Here is a 20,780-nt window from a genome sequence, read left to right as displayed (position 1 = left end):
TCTTATACCCCAAAACCCTAGCTTTTATAATTTGTGGATATATTTAGGAGTTTCTTGTATGGATGACATTAAGTCTAGAACAACATGTTGTGTGTGTGTGTGTGTGTGTGTGTGTGTGTGTGTGTGTGTGTGTTCAACTCCATCTATTAAACAAGTATGTTCCACTGTTAAATTTGGAAACTAAATTCCTAGTTCACAACATCATTGAGCATCATGGGCTGAAGATAAATACCTTGAGATTGTCTACTCTGCTGTTTTTAAAATATGCTCATTTATTATTACCACTTCTCTTACTTTCCAGAATCAGCTGAAGGCATAGGTGTTCAAAGGAGTCATGTACCTGGCCTTACCCCTCTGGATTTCAGAACTTACAAGAGTTGAGGGTTCTGCCTGGCTGTTGGATCCATGCCCTACTGCCCTGGCATGCAAACTCTGGCTTCCCTGAATGCAGAAGTAGCTAAAAGCAGTGTGAATACTCTGTTACTGAAGTTCACAAGGTTTCTTTTCTCAGTAGTCCTCTGAGAGTGGATTTTCTGATAGCAGTGAAAAAGATACAAAATTATTAGTAAACACTGCAAAAGTAAGACTCCTGTCTGTTTAATAATCAGTTCAGTTTTGGTGAAAACAGGATAGACCTGTGCATAATCACTGAAAAAATAATTTTCTGTCAAATCAGTGATATTCTCATTTTTCCCCATGAATCATAAAGCTTCAATAATCCTCCTCAAAACCATCTCTTTTCAAATATGAGCTACTTCTCCTTTCATAGTACAAATGCTAACTGAGTAGCTGTTTTGACCTTCTAGTGTTGGACACTAGAGATATTAAAAACATAAAATGAAAAATTCTATTTGCATTGCCCTGGATTTTCAGCAACTTCATTTCAGAATTATAGGTGTATTTGTATTTTCTTTGACTGCTGCCAAATTATTGGGAACTACGGGCAGGAATTTTGTCTCGTTCATAATTTCTGAGACTCTCTTTTTATGATACCTAACACATGAAAAATTTTTGATGTATATCTGTTGAGTTGAATTGAGTAGATACAATGTCATTTTAAAAGGGGGCTTAAAATGTTTACGCTGATATCCACTGAAATGTGTGTCAGCTACTAATTGGGTCAACTTTCTACGTCTCTGTTAGTACATCCTTAGCCTAGTGCTATCTAGATGGCAGAATTTAATTTTAATCTCCATATTATAGCAAATTCTGGTGAATGTTTTTATTTTGTGCTGAATAATATTTTTACTCCTCTTAAGAATATTAGTCCCTAATATTTGACCAAGTCTTTAATCTGGTTTATTGAAATGTACTCTAAGCTATGTATGCCTGCATTTATTATATAGCAGTCACAAATAGAACACATTTCCTGGTTCACTAGAGATGCCTGGGGCAACATGTACAGACGTTAAAGTGTTTCTTAGAACACGATATGTATGTTTCAAATCAGTTTCCAGCTGTTTTATTGTTTTCTTGTTAATGGCCACATAAGGGAAAGTGAAAGATACTGAACCAATTATGAAATCATGTGTCATTCTACTAGTGATGAAAAATGGGCTAGACACAAAATGTCATCAACTCTACTAAGAAGAGACATTTCATCAACCTTAGGAACTGTAAGTATTTCTAGGCGGCCAGACCTGCTTAATGGCTGTCAGGTGTGCACTGAAAGTTTGGTCCTCCCCGAGGAGATTGGTGATAATCTATCAAGACTTAAGCTGGTGTACCTTTCAACAGGCAGAGGTCACTTAGCAGCATCCTCAGAATGGTGCACTCTCAGTTGGATGTTCCCTGAATTACAGTGATTGAGCAAGGCTTTCCTTCTGGACCGCAGGCCATAGCGGGACTTGTAGGGTTTTCACACTCACCAAATTTCTTCATAGTGGAACAACAAAAAGAGTAAGCACATGGTTACAGGAGGACCAAAATGAAATCATACTCTCATGGGAAAAAGCCTATAGACATTTAAGATAAACACAACACTAAAAAGCTTCCTGCCCAAGCGTGAAGAAGCAGTCTTTGGAAATAGCCATCTGTACTATCTAAACTTTTAGCTGCATTTTAACATTCACATGTATCTTGAGAAGCCAGGTTGCCTGCATTTTTCCATTTATTATTGGGGGAAGAAAAAGGCAGGATTTAAGATCAACCTGGGTAGTGACAATGGGAAAGGAATTTTAGATTCTGTAAATCATATGGTTACGCTTATTTTATACAGATATAGAAAAAAAAACAATGTTTAGAAAAAGGCTTATTCTCAAGTGAATGTACAAAATAAATATTTTTTGGAAAGCTTAAGGCAAAATTTGAATCCTACATTTGTTTTATCTAATCAGCCAGTTCTGCAGTTCTTTCAGGACAATTCAGATGTAGTCCAAAAATGTAAAAGTAAGTGGGAAAAGAATTATCTTGATGACAGACCTTCAGAAACATAATTGGTCATGATCAAATCAGTAATATTAATAACATAAAATATTTGAATACATATCCCTATGTTTCTGGCTCTCTAATATGTGTTGTTATATTTTACATAATTAATTTTCAGAACACTGTATGGAATAGGTACTATCTTTGTCCCTGTATTTTACAGAAGCAAACTGAGGTTCAGAGAATGTAAGTAATTAGCTTAAGTAATACAGCTAACTATGTAAAGATGGGATTTAAATCCAGGAAATGCAGGTCCAGAAGTTGTGCCTTTTCCTCCAAATATAGATTATCTTTTGTTGTTAACCGTTGAGCTAATTCTATTCTTATATTCATGTGGAGACTCAAGTGAAAAAAGTGAAAGTATTAGTCATTTAGTCAAGTCCGACTCTTTGCAACCCTATGGACTATAGTCCACTGGGATCCTCTTTCCATTTGATTTCCCAGACAGCAATACTGGAAAGGGTAGCCATTCCCTTCTCCTCATTCATCCACAAGGAAAGTGACTATTCTTGCATGATAACTTTCTGACTATCCCATACCATCTTTTATATTCAGCACTCTATTAGAAAAGCCAGAAATTATAGGTTAATTTTAATCTATTTAAGGTGGCACAGTTGTGAAGAATCCACCTGCCAATGCAACAGATGCAGGAGAATGGGTTTGATCCCTGAGTTGGGAAGATCCCCTGGAGGAGGAAATGACAACCCACTCCAGTATTCTTGCCTGGGAAATCCCATGGACAGAGCAGCCAGGTGGGCTACAGTCCACGGGATCACAAATAATGAGTGCCTAAGCACATGTTGTTTAGTCGCTAAGTCATGTCGGACTCTTACTGATTTAAAAAATAGTTATTGGGTGTCAGGCGATCTAACAAGTACTAGAGAAACACTGCTGAAATAAATATAATTCAACTTTCACAGAATCTCCTGCAGAAGGCAGATAGAAGTACAAATTTAGCAAAGATCTTTGAGAGAGTGTACTACTTTTGCAAATTCAGTGTAAAGCTCTGCAGGAAAGGCCTCTCTACCGAGGTTGCATTTAAGTTGTTGTTCAAAGGACAAGTTGGAGTTAGCCAGGAATATTGGTAGTTACACAATCAAAATGAAGAAGAGAGTCCCTGCAAACCACAATGCTGCTTAATCAATGGTCGTGTCATCCTGTAGTTTCCCTGACTTCAGCATTTATCGTCCTTGACCATTTCCACCCTTGCCACCTTTCCACCCTACTCTCTAGTCATCTTCTCAGTTTCCTTTGTAAATACTTTTCTTTATCACCATATTTTAAATATTGATATTCCTCAGAATTGTGGCTTGGGCTCCTTTCTCCTCTGATTCTGTTTTCTCTAGGCAAGTCCATCTATTCCTGTATCTTCAGTTAATATTGCTACCGTGATGATACCCACATCTAGGACATGTTCCGTATCTTAACGCAACTCTGTAACTTAAATCAGACATCTGAGCATCACCCTTGACCTCTATTTCTCCCTCACCCATTTCTAATTAGTCACCAAGTACTAAGCATTAGTACTTTGTATTTACATAAATATTGTAACTTTTATTCCTACCTACCATTACCTATCGTCTTGTGTCTAGACCCCAACACAACATCAAATGGTTCTCTTTCGTTTAGTCTTTCTCACCTGATCATTTCCAAAGAATGCTGCAGAATATTCTTTTCTTTTTTTTTTTTATCTTTTACTTAAATTTTATTTTATTTTTAAACTTTACATAATTGTATTAGTTTTGCCAAATATCAAAATGAATCCGCCACAGGTATACATGTGTTCCCCATCCCGAACCCTCCTCCGTCCTCCCTCCCCATACCATCCCTCTGGGTCGTCCCAGTGCTCTAGCCCCAAGCATCCAGTATCGTGCATTGATCCTGGACTGGCATCTCGTTTCATACATGATATTTTACATGTTTCAATGCCATTCTCCCAAATCTTCCCACCCTCTCCCTCTCCCACAGAGTCCATAAGACTGTTCTATACATCAGTGTCTCTTTTGCTGTCTCGTACACAGGGTTATTGTTACCATCTTTCTAAATTCCATATATATGCGTTAGTATATTGTATTGGTGTTTTTCTTTCTGGCTTACTTCACTCTGTATAATAGGCTCCAGTTTCATCCACCTCATTAGAACTGATTCAAATGTATTCCTTTTAATGGCTGAGTAATACTCCATTGTGTATATGTACCACAGCTTTCTTATCCATTCATCTGCTGATGGACATCTAGGTTGCTTCCATGTCCTGGCTATTATAAACAGTGCTGCGATGAACATTGGGGTACACGTGTCTCTTTCCCTTCTGGTTTCCTCAGTGTGTATGCCCAGCAGTGGGGTTGCTGGATCATAAGGCAGTTCTATTTCCAGTTTTTTAAGGAATCTCCACACTGTTCTCCATAGTGGCTGTACTAGTTTGCATTCCCACCAACAGTGTAAGAGGGTTCCCTTTTCTCCACACCCTCTCCAGCATTTATTGCTTGTAGACTTTTGGATTGCAGCCATTCTGACTGGTGTGAAATGGTACCTCATAGTGGTTTTGATTTGCATTTCTCTGATAATGAGTGATGTTGAGCATCTTTTCATGTGTTTGTTAGCCATCTGTATGTCTTCTTTGGAGAAATGTCTATTTAGTTCTTTGGCCCATTTTTTGATCTAATCTCAAAAATATACAAGGAACTCCTACAGCTCAACTCCAGAATATTCTTTTAAAAGCACAAGTCTTTTAATGTTACAGTTTGCCTACAACCCTGCAGAGGCTTTCTCTGGTCTTCTTTTAAAAAATTAACATGGCTATAGTAATGAGCAATATTTCAGTTACAGGTTATAGAAGCCAGCTCAAATTAGTTTCAGCGGGGAGGAGAATTTGTTGGCTATCATAACACATAAATTCCAGGATGAATTTCAGCCATTATTGAATTTCCATGTTCAGTCAATTAAATTGGGTTTTTCTAATATCTGTTTACTCTGTGCTGGCTTTGTTGTCAAGAAGGTCTTTTTCAAAAGAAGATAAGATTTACATGAAAATCTGATGGTTTTAGTCAACCAGTTTAGTCTAGCTTAATTCATGCACACTTTATTAAGCTAGGATAAGGACCCACTACAAAATCCTGGTAATGAGGATGAACTCACTTGAATCCACGAACTGAAATTAAGAAAAGATGGTCCATTGAAAATAAAGTACTGCTTCTAATACAGGGGTATGGACATTCGGCAGTGAAGTTGCCAGATATCCACCTCAAAGACCTGCCAAATTCTTTATGATCTAGTGCCAGCTCACCTGTCCAGCCCACGTCTTATTGACACTAGTATCCCTTCCTCTCCTCTTTCATTTGTAATGAGCTATTTGCTGTTCCCCAAACATGCCTCTTATATGCACATATTCACAAACACATTTATATTTGCCAGAGACAACTTTTTCTCATTCCTGCAAACTCCTACACTTCCTCTGTGTGCCTGTTTTGACATCACCTCCTCCCAGAAGCCTCCGTGACCCTTTCTTAATGGATTAGCTCCTACTCTCCTGCTTTTCATCCTTTCATAAACATTAAGGTCAAGCCTAGTTTCAAGCCCATCTCTGCATCTCTCACACTCAGCACAAAAGATCTGGACTCAAAAAATCTGGATAAATAATCTTGGAGAAGTTACTAAACATTCCAGAGTTTCTTGTTCTATAACTTCACTATAACAACACATTACTAACAAGGTTGTTTGTATTTTTAAATAGAAAACACTCATAAAACCTTTAAGGCAGTGTTTCACATAACTACAAGTTACATAACTGTTCCCTTTCTCCTTTCCTTTAAAATTGAAATAATTCTGTTAATTCAACCATGAAGCTAGTACCCATTTCATATTATAATGTTGTCACTGTTCTTGTACAGCAGGGTCTACAAACTGTAGACAGACGTGTAAGCCAAACTGAGGCTACTGCCTACTTTTAGTTTTACATTTATTAAATGGTGATATTTTAAAGGGGTTCCCTAGTGGCTCAGATGGTAAAGAATCTACAGTGCCGAGTTTTACCCCTGGGTTGGGAAGATCCCATGGAAAAGGAAATGGCTACCCAATCCAGTTTTTTTGCCTAGAGAATTCCATGGACAGAGGAGCCCAGCAGTCTACAGTTCATGGGGTTGCAAAGAGTCGGACACGACTGAGTGACTAACTCTTTCTATGTTTTAAATTATCTATGTAATGTCCTTCATGTGGTCTCTAGGCTCCCAAAGCCTAAGAGGTTTGCTAGGTGGTCTTTTAAGAAAGTTTGCTGACATTGTCCTACAGTAGTCTATAATTCGGAGAAGGCGATGGCACCCCACTCCAATACTCTTGCCTGGAAAATCCCATGGATGGAGGAGCCTGATGGGCTACAGTCAATGGGGTCGCTAAGAGTTGGACATGACTGAGTGACTTCACTGTCACTTTTCACTTACATGCATTGGAGAAAGAAATGGCAGCCCACCCCAGTGTTCTTGCCTGGAGAATCCCAGGGACGGGGGAGCCTGGTGGGCTCCCGTCTATGGGGTTGCAGAGTCGGACACGACTGAAGTGATTTAGCAGCAGCAGCAGTCTATAATTAGTTTACATGTGGTTGAGATTTAGTTTTCAGCAACCCTCCAGAGGGTTGGATGTGATGACTGTGGAAGTCATTTTAATTTCTAAATTCATCTTAACTTGTATTGAAAGGCTTATGAATCAAATTATTAAAATGCTAAAAAATTAATAATTATGATCTGAAACTGATTCTCAACATTCTGCATCATGGACTTTTTGAAAATCTGAAATTTCTCTTCAGATAAGTGCATATATACAAATACATTGACATTTTCAAAGATTTCCAACAGAATCTCACCTCTCTGCTTCTTATCTGTGGGTTATGTAGAGATTCAGGAACCAAGAATTTAAGGTTTCTACTCGGTTGCCAAAAATGTAGTTATTAGGAGTGATAATAAATGCAAAATTCATAGAGACAGAATTTTTCTGTTTGCATTATCTGTCCATTTTCCTTTTAGGGAGAGGAAGTAAGCTAGCCACAGTAAGAAATTGGTTGATAGACATTAGTGACTCTAGAGTTGATTTTAGTTGCTGTTCTTCCTTTAGCGGCAAGATATTTTAAAAAATAAATTATAAATATGGGGGATATAGGAAGCTATATTCTGATTCTCCAATTGGATTGCCATCTCTCATCTTTCATTTGAATATCAGGGAAGCAAAATATTCATGTCAAAGTAAACTCTTGATAAAGCTTTCAGGATTTTACTTAATGCATTCCAACCTCATAGGTTTGGCTCCATTCTCTGAAGCTGAAAATAGCTAACAAATGGCTTTTCAGTGCTGCCTGAGTTTTATTGTATTTCTGTTCAGTTTGTAGGCATCTATGATATAAAGAGATGATATCATAGTTATTAAATCTTTCTCTCATTAAGAAACATTTTAAGTTTTTCTTAGTTGAGGATACTTTTGCTTCATCTTATCCACACTCTGGATATTGTAGGAAGAAAATACAAACTAAAAATTCCTTCAAAAATGAAGTTGGACTCACTCAGTATGACAGTCTCTAAGTCCATCCATGTTGCTGCAAATTACATCACTTCATTCTTTTTAGCAGCTGAATAATATCAGTTTTTAATACTTTTAATGTGTGTGTTATGACTGACACTTTGGGTGTTCCAAGGGACATGTGCGTTTCTTTTCTGTGCATGCATTCAACCCAACTTCATCCGATTTCTGAACTTCTGTGGATGTAGATAGCTGTGAATATAGGCACAGTTCATAAGCATTTTGCAAGAATTTAATATATCCACAATGTCAATGGGAAGAATAGTAAGAAAGGCCCTGGAATGATCTCTTGATATTTCACAGAAAAGAATTGCATGCTTCTGTAAGTATGACTTTCATAATTATAATATTCCACAGCTAGGAATTTGATGATCTGAAAGCAGTTGTTAGACAAATCCCTTACATTTTAAATAATATTTAATTTTATAATCAATTTTGTTGTTGTATGGTTCTGACATGTAAAAGCATTGTTCAACCTGCAGGCCTTGAACTTTTCTTATAACTTGGTTCATGACAAGTATGACCCCTTCATCATTACTTGAAATAGTAGCCCAAAGATAAAAATGATTTCAAGAGACATTGTTAATAAAACCTGTATCTGCACTGATCTGTACTTATTTTCAATCTATTTTTGTTTTGAATATTCATAGAGTCCTAATAAACTCCTACATCTAAAATTTTATCATTAAAAAAATAAATAAATAAATAACAGTAAGTGAAAATATTCTATTTTACAACATAATGGAGATATTAGGTTTGATGTTTATCTGTTATGCAGGATTGTATGACTTTGATGTTTTATAAGCCTTTTCACTAAAATTTAATATTATTTAAAACACAGATTTTACATGTGAATAAAAATGTATGATATATAATACAATTACCAATCAAAAAAAAAATGAAGTTGGCAAAGGCAAAATATCTGGAAAAGTGTTTGGAGTCTGATAGATGCATTTATCAAATTTTGGGAACATGTCTAGTTATGTCTGTACATACCCTGGTATACATATGCTGGTACATATGTGTATGCTTCCCAGTACTAGATTTTGTTTGATATCTCCTTGAAGAAACTATGGGAATTCCAGAGGAATGTTCTTAACATAATTTACATTGACTTCTCCCTGTCCCATGGGAGAACTCAGGAAAAGGGATTTTAATTTTCTAAAAATATTTATGTATTTTGATTGATTTATTTAGCGGTACTGGGTCTTAATTGTGGCATGTGGGATCTAGTTCCCTGACCAGGGATTGAACCTGGGCCCCCTGCTTTGGGACCACAGAGTTTTAGCCACTGGACCACCAGAGAAGTCCCAGGAAGAGAGATTTTAGATGAAACAATCTTTCTAGATATAAGAGGAGATCTTTGTTTTGTACATAACTTGGATGAGTAGAAATTTGGGGGAACAGAATTTCTGTGAGCCACAGGAAGGCTGATGAACCTCACTCCTGGCTGCATGGTGAAATGGGAGGCTTCCAGAGAGAACAAGATTGTGTCCCCGTGGAGGTGGTCACTCATTCCTAGTCTTAATACATTTTAAAATTGTTGTGCAGTTTTTGGAATTCAACACACATTCATTTGAGGAAACATCAGTGAAGTACCATGGAAGGTACCCAGGAGGTATAAAGATAAAGAAGTAAGAAAGCCTTTGTCCTCAAGGTGCTAATGATGTTGAGGGGAGAGAGTGGATGGAAGTGAATAATTTTAATAGAAAGCATGATAAAATTTCTGAAATTAAATGCAGAAATATGCCTTAAATAATTGTAGCAAATGTGCCCCAAAATGTAAGCAAGAACTCCTCTAGAAGAATTAAAAAAAAGTTATTGAAGGTAATTGCTTTACAATATTGTATTGGTTTCTGCCATACAACAACATGAATCAACCACAGGTATACATGTATCCCCTCCTTCCCAAACCTTCCTCCCATCTCCCACCCCATCACACCCCTCTAGGTTGTCACAAAGCACTGGCCTGAGGTCCCTGTGTCACACAGCAAATTCACACTTGGTATCTATTTTACATAACAGAAAAATCAACAACTCAATCAGAAAGTGAGCAAAAGACCTAAATTGATGTTTCTCCAAAGAAGACATCAGTTCAGTTCAGCTCAGTTCAGTTGCTCAGTCGTGTCCGACTCTTTGCGACCCCATGAATCACAGCACGCCAGGCCTCCCTGTCCATCACCAACTCCCGGAGTTCACTCAAATTCACGTCCATCGAGTCGGTGATGCCATCCAGTCATCTCATCCTCTGTCATCCCCTTTTCCTCCTGCTCCAATCCCTCCCAACATCAGAGTCTTTTCCAATGAGTCAACTCTTCGCATGAGGTGGCCAAAGTACTGGAGTTTCAGCTTTAGCATCATTCCTTCCAAAGAACACCCAGGGCTGATCTCCTTTAGAATGGACTGGTTGGATGTCCTTGCAGTCCAAGGGACTCTCAGGAGTCTTCTCCAACACCACAGTTCAAAAGCATCAATTCTTCAGCACTCAGCTTTCTTCACAGTCCAACTCTTGCATCCGTACATGACCACTGGAAAAACCATAGCCTTGACTAGACGGACCTTTGTTGGCAAAGTAATGTCTCTGCTTTTCAATATGCTATCTAAAAGAAGACATACAGATGACTAAAAAACACATGAAAAGATGCTCAACATCATACATTATTAGAGAAAGGCAAATCAAAATCACAATGAGGTATCATTTCACACTGGTCAGAATGGCCATCATCAATAAGTCTACAAACAATAAATGCTGGAGAGGGTTTGGAGAAAAGGGAACCCCCTTATGCTGTTGGTGGGAATGCAAACTGGTACAACCACTGTGGAGAGCAGTGTGGAAATTCCTTAAAAAACTGGGACTAGAACTGTCATACTGCTGTACATATATTCTGTGGAAACCAGAGTTGAAAGAGACATGCATACCCCAATGTTTATTGCAGCACTCTGCAATAGCTAGGACATGGAAGCAACCTAGATGTCCATCGGCAGATGAATGGATAAGGAAGTTGTGGTACATATACACAGTGGAATGTTATTCAACTATAGAAAGCAACACATTTGAGTCAGTTCTAATGAGGTGGATGAACCTGGAGCCTCTTATACAGAATGAAGTAAGTCAGAAAGAGAAGGGCAAAGACTGTATATCAATGCATAGACATGAAATTTAGAAAGATGGTACCAATGATCAACATGCAGGGCAGCAAAGGAGACACAGATGTAAAGAACAGACTTTTGGACTTAGTGGGAGAAGGTGAGGGTGGAATAATTTGAGAGAATAGAGTTGAAACATACATTACCATATGCAAAATAGATGACCAGGGCAAGTTCGATTCATGAAGCAGGGCACCCAAAATTGGGTAGTCTGGGACAACCCAGAGGGATAGGTGGGGAAGGAAGAGGGAGGGGTGTTTTTTTTTGGGGGGGGGGGACACACATATACCTGTGGCTGATTCATGTTGATGTATGACAAAGACCATAACTATACTGTAAATTAATTATTCTCCAATTAAAATAAGTTAATTAATTTAAAAAGTATATTTATTTCCATGCTGTTCTATCAATTTGTCCCACCCTCTCCTTCCCCAACAGTGACCAAAGAGCCTATTATATAGAGTGAAGTAAGTTAGAAAAAGACAAATATTCTGTACTGACACATACATATGGAATCTAGGAAGAAGGAACTAATGAACCTATTTACAGGGCAGCAATGGAGTTCCAGAAGAGTTTTCATTGCACTCTGACCTCAGTGACTTCTTAAGAACTATATGGTTTAGCCATTATATTTAAGATTGCTCATTTTTACCTCCAAAGATATACAAATTAAAGTCAGATTTCAGTGTTTCAATTCTCTTGTGTATAATGCCAATTTAGAATCCATGACCCAAAAGGTAATTACTTACTTTGTGAGTTTTCAATCAGGGACCAGTTTGAAGGTATTTATAATAACTTAGTTCCTGTTCTCTTGCTTCAAAATAGAAAGAATTCAAGAAAACTGAAATCTATTTGATTGGCCCAGTGCAAACAAATTGTCATATAGAATCCTGAAATGATGATTGAAAATACAGCAACTGAAAATAGAGACAGACTGTATTACTAATTCCTTTTAATAGATGATTAAGATGATTTTCATTATCATAAATATGTTGAGATAGGCAAATATTTGATATGTTATTGAAAGATACCAAAATTTAATTAAAAACGGTTTTGGAACTGGAAAAGGAAAATTTCTGTGGTCTGGAAATTGCATGATCCAGAACACTTTATAATTTATATGTGTTACATAAGGACAGTGTTAGTATGCTTAAAAAAACACACACACATTAGAAAGCAGACTTAAAACTAATAATCACACCTTGATAGGTTATTTAATGTAATCAGGTAGATAACTTGGTTTTCCTGATGTAATTACTATTGAAACTGAAAAGAAATGTTAGTATCTTAAAATCCGGGCCCTGTTCAGTACCATTTTAAAACACACAAACAAGCAAGCCAATAAAAGAGAACAATGAATCATCATCTCTAAACTTCAGTGCCTTTAATATAAACAGTAAATGGTTGTGTTACTGACCTATATCCTACTTTCAAAGTGAAGAACTGTTTTTATATTTATTTGAGAAACTTATGTTGAAAAGTAAAGTAGCATTTTTGAGAATCAAAGAGCACTGTGTGAAGAGACATGTTCCAAACTTTGGTTTTCTTTAGAGTATTCTCTTAGCAAAAAGCATTTTATCACTTTGACTTTTACTAAATGTATACATTTAGCTGTACCTGGATAGTTGAGTTTAGGCTGGAATAAGCTCAGTTTCTTCCCACTATCATTTAAATGCAGTTGTCAATTTTATATTTTGTGACTGTGATTAATAAGTAGATAGAATATTTATTTCATAATGTTAAAGAGTTAAATACTATCAAATAAATAAATGTATATTCCAATAAACACCAGTCACTTTTTTGTTTCAGAATTTAAAATATTTAGATGACACTGAAATTTAGTGAAGATCCTATCCAAACAAATTTGCATATATTTTTAAAAGCATTTTGCAGTCACATATCTCTTAAAACAGAGTCTCTTCTACTGATTTCTGTATTTATTCTGTGATGAATGTGTATATAGAAGGATACACGATAAACTCTAGGTAGGCTCAAAATATACACCAAAATTATTTACTATTTGAATATATCCAGTGCATGTATATATTTTTGGTGAGGATATGTTTGAATAATCTCAGTGGTAAACAATAAATATTAGTTTTGTATGAGAGTTTTGTATGAGAGCTAGCATATGTTTCAAAACTTGTTTACTTAACTTGGGTACTTATATCTACCACCATACCCTCATTTCCCCTTTCATTCTCAGCAGATAATCTTTTCTAGAAAATAGTTCAGCAGTTTATTATATAATAAAGACAAACATATACTTACATTTCTAACCCAGCAATCCCAATCCTGGAATTTTGCCAGGGGTGTAAAATTGCATTTATGGTAAACTTATGTTCACACAATAAACTGTGCATGAGTGTTCCTTGAAGCTTTATTTGTAATAACCAATACCTGGAAACAGCCTATATGTTCTTCAGTGGGTGAATAAATGAGCAAATTTTGGTTCCTTCATACAGTGAACTATTACTAGGGAAAAAAGGGAACAAATTACTGATAAGTAACTTGGATTTATCACAAGGATATTGTGTTGAATGAAAAACATAAAGAATCTCATGCTTCTGTTTATGTATTTGTTTCAGTTATTTCAGTTCAGTCGCTCAGTCGTGTCTGACTCTTTGCAACCCCATGCACTGCAGCACGCCAGGCCTCCCTGTCCATCACCAACTCCCAGAGTTCACTCAAACTCAAGTCCATCGAGTCGGTGATGCCATCCAGCCATCTCATCCTCTGTCGTCCCCTTTTCCTCCTGCCTCCAATCCCTCCCAGCATCAGAGTCTTTTCCAATGAGTCAACTCTTCGCATGAGGTGGCCAAAGTACTGGAGTTTCAGCTTTAGCATCAGTCCTTCCAAAGAACACCCAGGGCTGATCTCTTTCACAATGGACTGGTTGGATGTCCTTGCAGTCCAAGGGACTCTCAAGAGTCTTCTCCAACACCACAGTTCAAAAGCATCAAATCTTTGGCGCTCAGCCTTCTTCACAGTCCAACTCTCACATCCATACATGACCACTGGAAAAACCATAGCCTTGACTAGACGGACCTTTGTTGGCAAAGTAATGTCTCTGCTTTTGAATATGCTATCTAGGTTGGTCATAACTTTCCTTCCAAGGAGTAAGCGTCTTTTAATTTCATAGCTGCAGTCACCATCTGCAGTGATTTTGGAGCCCCCCAAAATAAAGTCTGACGCTGTTTCCACTGTTTCCCCATCTATTTCCCATGAAGTGATGGGACCAGATGCCATGATCTTAGTTTTCTGAATGTTGAGCTTTAAGCCAACTTTTTCACTCTCCACTTTCACTTTCATCAAGAGGCTCTCTACTTCCTCTTCATAAGACACCATTATAGTCATGGAGATGAGATCATGGCTTGCCAGGGGTTAGGATGAGGAGTGGAATTTGTGACTATGAAAGAATCACCTGTGGGGATTTCTTTGGGGGGTGATGCCTGGGTTTTGTTTTCTGATTTGTGTGTATTAATCTATACGTGTGTAAAATTTGAATGATCTATCCAGCTGTTGAAACCGAAACAAGCCTGTAGTTAATAGCAATGAGCCAATGCCAATTTCCTGGTTTTAATAATCATACTTTGATTATGTATGATGTTATCAATTGGGAAAATCTGGGTGAATGATACACAGGAATTCTTTACTACATTTTTCTGCAACTGCCATGTAAATCTACAATTATTAAAAAAAGTTTTAATTAGAAAAGTTCACATAGCACTCTTTCTGTGTCTTACTACAGGCATAATACAAATCTTCTGACACCTGCAAATGAGCTATTTTCCTTCTGTCTTATTAGAATAGATAGTACTCTTCTTTCCATCTAAGAGACAACTCTTCAAATGGGCTTTGCATTCCATTTCTGTACAAGTTATCAGCAACATTACCCTATTATTATATATTCATTTTGTTTTCTGCTGGATCCTTTCAGTGAATTTGTTGAAGTTGCACAGAACGTCTACCCTTAAAATAATAATTTTAAAAAGTATTTTTTTCATTTGACCTTATATCTCTTTCCACCTACATACTTTCAGTTTTCTCCCCATTTTTGAAGTCATGAGGTTTTGGATTGTCATGTTGTTGTTGTCATTTGTCTCTTTCTATATATTTTATTTCCTCATTGATTTCTTCAGTGATACATTGGTTGTTTAGTAACATATTATTTAGCCTCCACGTGTTTGTGTTTTTTACAGTTTTTTCCCTTTTTCCTGTAACTGATTTCTAAACTTATAATGTTGTGGTTGGAAAAGATGCTTGATATGATTTCTGTTTTCTTAAATTTACTGAGGCTTGATTTGTGGCCCAACATGTGATCTATACTGGAGAATGTTCCATGTGAACTTGAGAAGAAAGTGTATTCTTCTGCTTTTGAGTAGAATGTCCTATAGATATCAATTAAGTCTATCTAGTCTACTGTGTTTTTTAAGGCCTGTGTTTCCTACTGATTTTCCATCTAAATGATTGGTCCACTGATGAGAGGGAGGTGTTAAAGTCCCCCACTATTATTGTGTCACTGTCAATTTCTCCTTTTATGGCTGTTAGCATTTGCTTTAAATATTAAGATGCTCCAATGTTGGGTGCATATATACTTACAATTGCTATATATCCTTCTTGGATTGATCCCTTGATTATTCTGTAGTGTCCCTCTTAATCTCTTGTAACAGTCTTGTTTTAAAGTCTGTTTTGTCTGATATGAATATTGCTACTCTTGCTTTCTTTTGATTTCTATTTGCATGAAATATATTTTTCCAGACCCACACTTTCAACTTGTATGTGTCCCTAGGTCTGAAGTAGGTCTCTTGTAGGTAACATATACATAGGTCTTGTTTTTGTATCCATTTGGCCACATTGGGTCTTTTGCATTTCATCTATTGATATTCAAGGCAGTTATCAATATCTATGCTATTATCATCATTTTTGTTGTTTTGGATTTGTTTTTGTAGGTCTTTTCTCTTCCCTTCCACTTTTGTTTAATTCTTTTGTGATTTGATGACTATCTTTAGTGTTGTGTTTGGATTGCCTTTTCCTTTTTGTGTGTGTATCTACTGTAGATTTTTGGTTTGCAGTTCTCATGAGGTTTCAACTTGGCCATCTATATTATACACACATACATACATACACACACACACAATTATTTTGAGTTGCTTGTCTCTAATGTTACACCTGGAGAAGGTAAAGGCAACCCACTCCAGTACTCTTGCCTGGAAAATCCCATGGATGGAGGAGCCTGGTGGGCTGCAGTTCATGGGGTTGCTAAGAGTCGAACATGACTGAGTGACTTCACTTTCACTTTTCACTTTCATGCATTGGCGAAGGAAATGGCAACCCACTCCAGTGTTCTTGCCTGGAGAATCCCAGGGACAGAAGAGCCTGGTGGGCTGCCATCTATGGGGGTCACACAGGGTCGGACACGACTGAAGCAACTTAGCAGCAGCAGCAGCAGCATCAACAATGTTACACCTAAAGTAACTAGAGAAAGAAGAACAAAGCCAAACCTCCCAAATATGTGTAAATATGTATAGGCTCACAGGACCTACTTTGTCATCCACCAGTTTTACTTTAATTTACACTAATTCTTATGGGAGTAAGTTCAATGATAGTGAGAGGAGGGACTTTAAAGGGTGATTACCAATAACATTGATAACCAATAAATCCAATGGACTTCCTCACACTCTTAGCATAGGTATCATTTTATACTTCTACATGTGATTATTTGATTGATGTCTATCTTGTCACTAGACTGACACCAGAGATTATCTTTAATTTTATCATAACAGTACTCTTGAACATGGTAGATAGCCAATTGTCTAAGCCTAAAATTCGCAACTATATATTATCAGGCAAAAATGTTCTCTAGCTCAGAGGAATTTTTTACTTTAATGACATACACAAACACACACACACACATATATATAGAAAGTGAAGAGGAACTAAAAAGCCTGTTGATGAAAGTGAAAGTGGAGAGTGAAAAAGTTGACTTAAAGCTCAACATTCAGAAAACGAAGATCATGGCATCCGGTCCCATCACTTCATGGGAAATAGATGGGGAAACAGTGTCAGACTTTATTTTTTTGGGCTCCAAAATCACTGCAGATGGTGACTGCAGCCATGAAATTAAAAGACGCTTACTCCTTGGAAGAAAAGTTATGACCAATCTAGATAGCATATTCAAAAGCAGAGACATTACTTTGCCAACAAAGTCCGTCTAGTCAAAGCTATTGTTTTTCCAGTGGTTATATATGGATGTGAGAGTTGGACTGTGAAGAAGGCTGAGCACCGAAGAATTGATGCTTTTGAACTGTGGTGTTGGAGAAGACTCTTGAGAGTCCCTTGGACTCTCAACCAGTCCATTGTGAAGGAGATCAGCCCTGGGATTTCTTTGGAAGGAATGATGCTAAAGCTGAAACTCCAGTACTTTGGCCACCCCATTTGAAGAGTTGACTCATTGGAAAAGATTCTGATGCTGGGAGGGATTGGAGGCAGGAGGAGAAGGGGATGACAGAGGATGAGATGGCTGGATGGCATCACTGACTCGATGGATGTGAGTCTGAGTGAACTCCAGGAGTTGGTGATGGACAGGGAGGCCTGGCGTGCTGCGATTCATGGGGTCGCAAAGAGTCGGACACGACTGAAAGACTGAACTGAACTGAATACACCAATTAAAACATCCACTTGACAATGTCAAGTGTACCTCAAGACATGTGTCAAAACTGAACTTGGTATATTTTCCCTAAAATGTACTCATGATCAGTAATTCCTCCCTTTTAAGGAATAGCACCACCGTGCATCCAATTACACAAGCCTGAAATGTAGGCGTGGTTCCTGCATTTATGAACTGTAATATCCAACACATCTTTAAGTCTTGCACACTTTATTTCCTACATATGAATTAAATGCAGCTTTCCTTTTCTTGAAATGCTAATGTATTTTTTCACCTATCATCTTTTATTCAACTGGCAAGTTCTTCTTTCCACTTCCACACATTAGTATATATATTAATACATATTATATTATGTATATACCATTATCATCATCATTTAGTCACTAAGTCATGTCTGACTCTTGCCATCCCATGGTCTGTGGCCTGCCTGGCTCCTCTTTCCATGGGATTCTCCAGGCAAGAATACTGGAATGGATTGCCATTTCCTTCTCCAGGATACCATTATCATATGTGATATGATATGTATTATACAATGGCAATGTAATTTTATATTATTATAATTTTAATATAGTAACATATATTTTATCTATTGTGTGTGTGTATATGCTAAGTTGCTTCAGTCATTTATGACTCTGTGTAACCCTATGGACTGTAGTCCACCAGGCTCCTCTGTCCGTGGTATTCTCCTGTCAAGAATATTTCAGTGGGTTGCCATGCCCTCCTCGTTTCATTATTATATATACTAAAATAATACTAAAATATTATCTATAGTGTATATATAATTTTAATATTATATACCATACATAATATAATATATTATATATATACACACACACACATATATATATATATATATATATTTACTGTATTGAGGGCAGGAGGAGAAGGGGATGACAGAGGATGGGATGGTTGGATAGCATCACGACTCAATGGACATGGGTTTGGGTGGACTCCAGGAGTTGGTGATGGACAGGGAGGCCTTGTGTGCTGCGGTTCATGGGGTTGCAAAGAGTCAGACACGACTGAGTGACTAAACTGAACTGAACTCATGGAAAAATAAATTACTATTTATAAATATATTTATATCTGGATGCTCACCCGAATCAATGTTGAGTTCACTTGGGCTCTGTATACCCAGCAAACAATGACTGAGTGCCTCTGTGTCAGACACATTTGAAATATTTGAAATATCCAAAGTGTCTGTGATAAGTTTTCTGTCCTCAAGGCCCTCAGTCCTAAATTGTGCTGTAGATTGTCTGACTGACCTTGCAGGGAATCTTTGTCAGTTCACTTATCGCTTTCCTTTGTCCCTGATAATTGTGATATTTTTTATTATTGGGGAGAATTGAATGAGTCCCCCTGAAATTCATATTTTGAAGTTCTAACCTCCAATACTTCAGAATGTGACTGTATTTGGACTTCAGGTCTTTATAGAGGGTAATTTAGTTAAAATGAGGATGCCCCCTAATCTAATAACTAATGTCCTTATACAAAGAGATTAGGGCAGACAAATAAAGACACAGGAAAAGACAATGTGTATACCCACATTGGGAGAAAATGGACATCTACACACCAAGGAGAGAGGCTTTAGAAGAAACCAACCCTATCATCACCTTGATCTTGGACTTTCAGAATCTAGAACTACAAGGAAATGCGTTTGGTCCTTTAAGCTACCAAGTCTTTGGTACCTTGTAGGGCTACCCTGCTAACTGGGGACATTGGCGCTCTCTCTCTAGGTCCTTATTGTTGATATCTCAATGTGCTTTGCAACAAGACAGCATTAAGAATTTTAATAACAATAACCAAAGTTTGCTATCAGTTTCAACATTTAAATGACTGTGTATACTACACCATAATCAATCTTCATACCAACCTGAGGATGCCAGTGCTTGATATTCTTTTTTCACCAATTATATGTTCCTAAAGTCTCTCAGTTAGCAAATGATGGACCCTGGATTAAAATCCAAGGTATTTGAGTCTCAAGTTTATGAGGGTTTAAACAATTGCCTCAATATTACTCAAACTGTACAGTGAGCAATGTAGAATTAGCTGTAATTGGCTTCCTTCACAAAAAGTGGTTAACACAATAGGCTTCTTGTATGCTCATCAAGGAGTTCAGATGTGCATGTGTGGGGCTGTGTGTGAGTCTGTAGCCTCTGGTGACTAACTGAAACATTTACAATCAATCGGAATCAAACACCTTGCAACAGTATTCTTCAAATGCTGTTCATTAAGTGAAGCTTTTCTTCTCTCACAACCTAAAGTAATCTCATTTTGCAGAAATAAACAAGAACAGTGGCCTGGGGATATTCAGGCAAGATTCCACCACAGAAAATAGAATGTAGAAGTTGTTAGCCTTTTTTGCCTGTATGAGCTGTTATGATCCTTGTGCTTAAAAATCACAGTCTGGCAAAATTAGCTTACCAGTAGCCTGGATACCGAATTCAATATTCTGGTACCCTCCCACTATGATGCTATTAGAAACTATGTAACTATGACTTGAAATTGACAAACACCCTATTTATCACTGATGCATTTCATCTATTCCAAGTAGCGCTTATGTTTGGGATCTACCACAATAAAAATTATACTTCTAAGGCATGTTTAGAGGGGACTGTAGTTCTATGTTTATTAATAAAAGGCATTCTTTCCAAAGGGATATTTTTATTTTCAGTTTCACATATTAATCTGGTTTTGAAAAAAATATTTAATTGTGAAAATTTTTCAAAGACTCTGAAATAAAGATCATTGTGCAGATCAGTGACTTTAATTGTGGTTTTACCATTGAAGTATCCAGTGCTTGTTTTTTCTCATATTTAGGAATATTATAAATGATAGTCAATAACCTCATTTTATTATTCATCCATATTTTTCCCTCAAGTTTTTTGGGACCTTACCATATCTGTTGGTTTGCTGTGAAGTAAAGAATGAAGCAGTTCAGAAAAAGGCTTACAGTCAATTTGTAGAAACAGTACAT

The sequence above is a fragment of the Bos grunniens genome, chromosome 4 (assembly GCF_055505025.1).
Source record: "Bos grunniens cultivar Pamir isolate PY7600 chromosome 4, Bosgru_T2T1.0, whole genome shotgun sequence".
NCBI classification, from domain to species: Eukaryota; Metazoa; Chordata; class Mammalia; order Artiodactyla; family Bovidae; genus Bos; species Bos grunniens.
This window is presented reverse-complemented; position numbering follows the sequence as displayed.